Source organism: Triticum dicoccoides, chromosome 3B (assembly GCF_002162155.2).
Source record: "Triticum dicoccoides isolate Atlit2015 ecotype Zavitan chromosome 3B, WEW_v2.0, whole genome shotgun sequence".
NCBI classification, from domain to species: Eukaryota; Viridiplantae; Streptophyta; class Magnoliopsida; order Poales; family Poaceae; genus Triticum; species Triticum dicoccoides.
In genome coordinates, this window is record NC_041385.1 from 21967824 (window position 1) to 21975087 (window position 7264).

The 7264-nt window shown below is 46.6% G+C and overlaps 1 pseudogene; it reads left to right on the forward strand.

Moving 5' to 3' along the window:
* The first annotated feature begins 1943 nt into the window (after positions 1-1943).
* Positions 1944-7264, forward strand: part of LOC119279135 — a 77545-nt pseudogene continuing 72224 nt past the window's right edge.

Here is a 7264-nt window from a genome sequence, read left to right on the forward strand (position 1 = left end):
GGTAGAGTTTGAAAATGGGAGTCACCTTTAGTATCGGTTCGTGCCATGAACCGGTACTAATGCCTCCAACCCCATTAGTACCGGTTCGTGGCATGAACCGGTACTAAAGGTCTAACCATTAGTACCGGTTGGTGCCACCAACCGGTACTAATGGGCATCGCACCCTTTAGTCCCGGTTCATGGCACGAACCGGGACTAAAAGGTCCAGACGAACCGGAACAAATGGCCCACGTGGCCCGGCCGGCCTCCTGGTCTCACGAACCGGGACTAATGCCCTCATTAGTACTGGTTCTGGATTGAACCGGGACTAATGGGCTAACTCGGCCTGGACCAAAGCCCCCTTTTCTACTAGTGACCAGAGCCCTGACCCGTCTCCATGTCCCGTGCATACCGCATTCCTCGCCGCTATTACCGCGTCGAACCTTCGCTATCCCGGTCGAGTCTCAAGGGTCGCGAAACCGTCTTCTGTACCAACCGACTTGCGTCGATCCGTCAAACTATCTAGTCCGACCCAGGCTTCCAAATCATCTTCCGCAAATTTCTATCCATCACACAATAATTCCATCTTAGCTGGCATGACTTCCCGCAACGCCTTCAAGCATCCCTGTTGTGCCAACACATTTTTTCACCCTTGTCTGTCATAACCCAAGGTTTGAAGTCACGTTGAACTTCTCTACCTTAAACCTGGTGCCCGTTGACACCATGATTCTTCATATGACTAACCCTGTGAAAATATTATCTAAGCTGTCCACACAATGCCCCAAGTACATGAACCCAATCTTCACGTACTAATAGCAAAACCAACCGAAAAATCACTTTTGGCCTTCACGTGGTGTGGCTCCCGTGACTCAACTCCACGATGCTAGCTTTTGCCTTGCCCAAGCCCCTTGCTAGTTCCCGATGGATGCATCAATGGATATTTCCTTTGCTCGATTTGATCTGCCGACGACTTCCTTCCGGGACTCGGTCCCGTTTTGGTCTCTAAACAAATCTCGTATTAGCTTCTTTACCGCGCGAGTGTCCTGTATCCTGCGTCCGAGCCGAAAAGAGTGCGGCCTCTGCCTCACGCGTCTCAAGCTTCCCCGCACCTTTGTCCACGTCTGTTTGCAGGCCTACCAGGGCCTTCGGGAGCAGTCACCAGCGCACTGCACGCGCCCGAGCCTGGCTCGGCCCTTAGACCTGCCTGCACGTGTCCTCCTTCGTGTGCGGTCGCCACACAACGCGATCTCGCCGAGGTCGCCGACTCGACGCTTGCTTTGAGACACCGCTTTCGATCAATCAGCCAACTGCTTGCAATCGCTCCTCCATCCTTTATACTAACTCGCGCAACCTTATCGCAACCTTGCTCATCATACCACTTGTTAGAATAAATCTGAGGCATACCGTCGATCATCCTAAGATCAAACAATCACGAACACGACACCGAGATTTGTTAACGGGGTTCATCGTATGGCTACATCCCCGGGGCCTGATTATGTGCGCTTCTCCCCATGACACCCCTACAATACCGCACCAGGTCGCCCTAGACGCCGGCACATGCCGCCGGCTTCCCATGCGTTTCTGTGCTATTATGTTGGCATAGGTTACATCGTGTGTCTACCCCCGCTATATATGAGAGGCATAGGGTACAATGTCCTACTAGAACACGACTCGATATCTCATGTAAACACAACACAACTACAAAACCAACTGTAACCTATCTTGTACACTATATTTGACACAACTCTAACAGATCACATGACTCAACCAATTCACTTGGCTGCCTACTCACATGATCCTGCATGTACATGAGAAACCAACCATTTTTCGGATCACATGGTGGGCACTCTATACCGATATTGCCAATCGGATAACTCGGTCCGCACACTATACTGATATTGCTAATCGGATCACATGCCGTGATGCTTCCAGAGGGTGTCGGGGTCACCATGAGAGTGCCAGCGATGAAGAGGAAGGAGGAAATTGCGGCGGCAGTGAGGGAAGTGATAGTTGGCCAAGCAAAGGCGCCGATGTAAGTGCTAAGGTGGTGGCACTGCAGAAGGCGGCCTAGGAAGCTCTTCTTGAAGGGGGCGCTGCCGCGACCGCTCTGGATGAGCTGGTGCGCAAGTGGACATCCGGCAAGTATTGCTAGGTGTCAGCAAACCTACCAACGCATCTCGCTCCTTCTGTCTATGTGCATCGTGATGATGATCACTAGTAGAAAAGGGGGCAATGGTCTAGGCCGGGTCAGCCCATTAGTCCCGGTTCAATCCAGAACCGGGATCAATGGGGGCATTGACCAGGTTCGTGAGCCCCGGAGGCCGGCCGGGCCACGTGGGCCATTGGTCCCGGTTCGTCTGGACCTTTTGGTCCCGGTTGGTGGGACGAACTGGGACCAATGTGCCTTGCTCCTGGCCCACCACCATTGGTCCCGGTTGGTGGCCTGAACCGGGACCAAAGGCTTCCCTTTAGTCCCGGTTCATGCCACGAACCGGGACCAATTAATTGCCTATATATACCTCGCGAGCAGAGCACTCTCACTGCTCTGTTTTTAGTGGCCGACGAGGAGAGAGCTTTGTGGTACTCTAGCTCACCTCCTATGCACACGAGGTGTTCGATGGAATGCCCGAGCCACACTACTTAAGCCTTCTCCTCTCCAAGCTCGACCTTCAAGCTCCATTTTCCTCAATATTTGTCTAGGTTTAGCGGTTCGTCACGTCCCGTCCCCGTCTTCACCACCGTCGATCGCCCGCGCCGATCTCGTCGCTGGCACCATCGTGGTGAGCCTCTTGTTCTTATCTTCTTTCTGAAAGGAAAAAAATTCTTACTTGTATGTTTATATAGATACTTGTATAATTTTCTTACTTTTATTATTGCATCTTATATAGTGCGATGGTTTTGGTATCCGCCCCCGTCGACCCTCGTCCTGTCTATGATTCAGATGTGGTATATATTATCTTTTCATAACTATTGGTTCACTATTGTTTATGACAATTATGCTGACCAACGTGACATAGATTTTATTTATCTAGGAGGTTGTTGAACCGGAAATTCCAACCGACCCTATTGTCGAGAGGTTAAATTTAGTTGAAGAAGAAAACAATTTCTTGAAGGAAAAAAATAGAAAAATTGAGGAGGAGAAGATGATATTGGAGTTGCATGTTGCGGATGTCGTGGATGATCACAAGATCAAAATGGATGCAATGCGCTTGAAGATTAGAAAGATTAGAAAATATGTCATTCATACCGAGGCTTGGTATCATTATGACGTTGGATCAGTTGTTACATTGGTTGCGATTATGATCGCATTTGTTTTCGCATTGAAATGTTTTACATAGTTTCAATGTATGGTTTAATTAATTTAGATGCTCTGCAGAGCTTTATGTTGTTAGATGAGAACTATGTATGTACTTTGGTTTTAATGTGATGATGAACTTCTATTAATTTGGTCACCTAATTATCTATTCATGATGTTCTGTAATGATTTTTGACACACTTAATTATATATAATGCACACAGATGATCCGGCAATGGATGTACGGTTCAAGACACACCTCCGAGTACATTAAGGGCGTGCATGCATTTCTCGAAGTGGCTGAGACAAACAAGCAGAATGGTTTTATGTGTTGTCCATGCCTATATGTGGGAATACGAAGTCTTACTCTGACCGGAAAATCCTTCACACCCACCTGCTTTACAAGGGTTTCATGCCACACTATAATGTTTGGACGAGGCACGGAGAAATAGGGGTTATGATGGAAAACAGCGAAGAAGAAAAGTACGATGACAACTATGTGCCCCCTGAATACGGTGATGCTACTGAAGATCAAGAGGAACCAGACGATGTGCACGATGATGCTGCAACAGGCGAAGCTGCTGAAGATCAAGAGGAACCAGACGATGTGCCCGATGATGATGATCTTCGCCGGATCATTGTCGATGCAAGGACGCAATGCGAAAGTCAAAAGGAGAAGCTGAAGTTCGATCGCATGTTAGAGGACCACAAAAAAAGGTTATACCCCAATTGCGAAGATGGCAACACAAAGCTCGGTATCGTACTGGAATTGCTGCAGTGGAAGGCGGAGAATGCTGTGCCTGACAAAAGATTTGAGAAGCTACTGAAAATATTGAAGAAGAAGCTTTCAAAGGATAACGAATTGCCCGACAGTACATATGCAGCAAAGAAGGTCGTATGCCCTCTAGGATTGGAGGTGCCGAAGATACATGCATGCTCTAATGACTGCATCCTCTGGCGCGGTGCGTACAAGAATCTGAACGCATGCCCGGTATGTGGTGCATTACGGTATAAGATCAGACGAGATGACCCTGGTGATTTTGACGGCAAGCCCTCCAGGAAGAGGGTTCCTGCGAAGGTTATGTGGTATGCTCCTATAATACCACGGTTGAAACGTCTGTTCAGAAACGGAGAGCATGCCAAGTTGATGCGATGGCACAGTGAGGACCGTAAGAAAGACGGGAAGTTGAGAGCACCCGCTGACGGGTCGCAGTGGAGAAAAATCGAGAGAAAGTGCTAGGATGAGTTTGCAAGTGACCCAAGGAACGTATGGTTTGCTTTAAGTGCGGATGTCATTAATCCTTTCGGGGAGCAGAGCAGCAATCACAGCACCTAGCCCGTGACTTTATGTATGTATAACCTTCCTCCTTGGATGTGCATGAAGCGAAAGTTCATTATGATGCCAGTTCTCATCCAAGGTCCTAAGCAACCCGGCAACGACATTGATGTGTACCTAAGGCCATTAGTTGAAGAACTTCTACAGCTGTGGAATGGAAACGGTGTACGTACGTGGGATGAGCACAAATAGGAGGAATTTCACCTAAAGGCGTTGCTATTCGTGACCATCAACGATTGGCCCGCTCTCAGTAACCTTTCAGGACAGACAAGCAAGGGATACCATGCATGCACACACTGTTTACTTGACACCGATAGTATATACCTGGGAAGCTGCAGGAAGAATGTGTACCTGGGCCATTGTCGATTTCTTCCGACCAACCATCAATGTCGAAAGAAAGGCAAGCATTTCAAAGGCGAGGCAGATCACCGGAGGAAGCCCGCCATGCGTACCGGTGATCACATACTTTGCTATGGTCAATGATTTACACGTAATATTTGGAAAGGGTCCTGGCGGACTAGCTGTTCCGAGTGACGCTGGGGGACACGCACCCATGTGGAAGAAGAAATCTATATTTTGGGACCTACCCTACTGGAAAGACCTAGAGGTCCGCTCTTCGATCAACGTGATGCACATGACGAATAACCTTTGCGTGAACCTGCTAGGCTTCTTGGGCGTGTATGGGAAGACAAAAGATACAGCTGAGGCACGGGCGGACCTGCAACGTTTGCTCGAAAAAGACGGCATGCCTCCAAAGCAGTATGAAGGTCCTGCCAGCTATGCTCTTACCAAAGAAGAGAAGGAAATCTTCTTTGAATGCCTGCTTAGTATGAAGGTCCCGACTGGCTTCTCGTCGAATATAAAAGGAATAATAAATATGTCAGAGAAAAAGTTTCAGAACCTAAAGTCTCATGACTGCCACGTGATTATGACGCAACTGCTTCCGGTTGCATTGAGGGGGCTTCTACCGGAAAACGTCCGATTAGCCATTGTGAAGCTATGTGCATTCCTCAATGCAATCTCTCAAAAGGTGATCGATCCAAAAATCATACCAAGGCTAAGGAGTGATGTGGTGCAATGTCTTGTCAGTTTCGATCTGGTGTTCCCACCATCCTTCTTCAATATCATGACGCACGTCCTAGTTCATCTAGTTGACGAGATTGTCATTCTCGGCCCCGTATTTCTACACAATATGTACCCCTTTGAAAGGTTCATGGGAGTCCTAAAGAAATATGTCTGTAACCGCGCTAGGCCAGAAGGAAGCATCTCCATGGGCCATCAAACAGAGGAAGTCATCGGGTTTTGTGTTGACTTCATTCCTGGCCTTAAGAAGATAGGTCTCACTCAATCGTGGTATGAGGGGAGACTGACTGGAAAAGGCACGCTTGGAAGGGACTCAATAATATGCAGGGACGGATATTCTTGGTGTCAAGCACGCTACACAGTTCTACAGAACTCTACCTTGGTGACCCCGTATGTCGATGAACACAAGAACAGTCTGCGCTCCAAACACCCGGAGCAGTTGGACTTTCAGCACTTTCAGCAGTTGGTTGGAAGCACGTCTCAGAGGTGACAACACTGTTTGTGATGAGCTGTACTTGTTGTCCAGGGGACCATCTTCGACTGTTACGATTTGGAAATGATACGAGATAAATGGGAATACATTTTACACGATTGACCAAGATCAAAAGAGCACCAACCAAAACAGCGGTGTCCGCTTTGATGTAACAACCGAGAGGGGAAAGGACACATATTATGGTTACATAGTGGACATATGGGAACTTGACTACGGACATGATTTTAAGGTCCCTTTGTTTAAGTGCAAATGGGTCAATCTGTCAGGAGGCGGGGTACATGTAGACCCACAGTACAGAATGACAACAGTGGATCTGAAAAATCTTGGGTACACTGACGAACCGTTCGTCCTAGCCAATGATGTGGCACAGGTTATCTATGTGAAGGACATGTCTACCAGACCGAGAAAAAGAAAAGATAAGGAAGCGAATACATCATACGATGAGCCAAAGCGCCACATAGTTCTTTCAGGAAAAAGGGACATCGTGGGAGTTGAGGGCAAGACAGACATGTCTGAAGATTATGAAAAGTTTCATGAAATTCCTCCCTTCAAAGTCAAGGCTGACCCCCGCATCCTGATAAGCGATGAAGATTATCCATGGTTACGGCGCAATAAGCAAATGACACAAGCGAAGAAAAAGTGAAGACTTTCTCCCGCAACTATTATGATGATACCATGCCAACTTTGTAACACACGAGTATGATACCATTGTCCGTTTTGTACATGCACATGCTATGTGGGTGAATTTATGATACCATGCCAACTTTCAACTTTTTCATAGTTCATTTGAAATGCTTTAATGTCTTATGGTTCGGCCCTCGTAATAATTAAAAATAGCAACAATAAGTATTTTGTTGTAAGTAAAAACAAAATAAAATAAATAAAGCAAGAAAGAAAACAAAAAACCAAAAAAGTGTTTTCAAATTTGAAAACTAATGGCACTAACAAAAAGTTTATAATTTTTCTAAAACTAAAAGCAAAAAGAATTAAAAAATAAAGCAAAAAACAAAAGAAAATAAATAATGCAGAAAACAAAACAAAAAACAATTAAAAATAGCAACAATAAGTATTTTGTTGT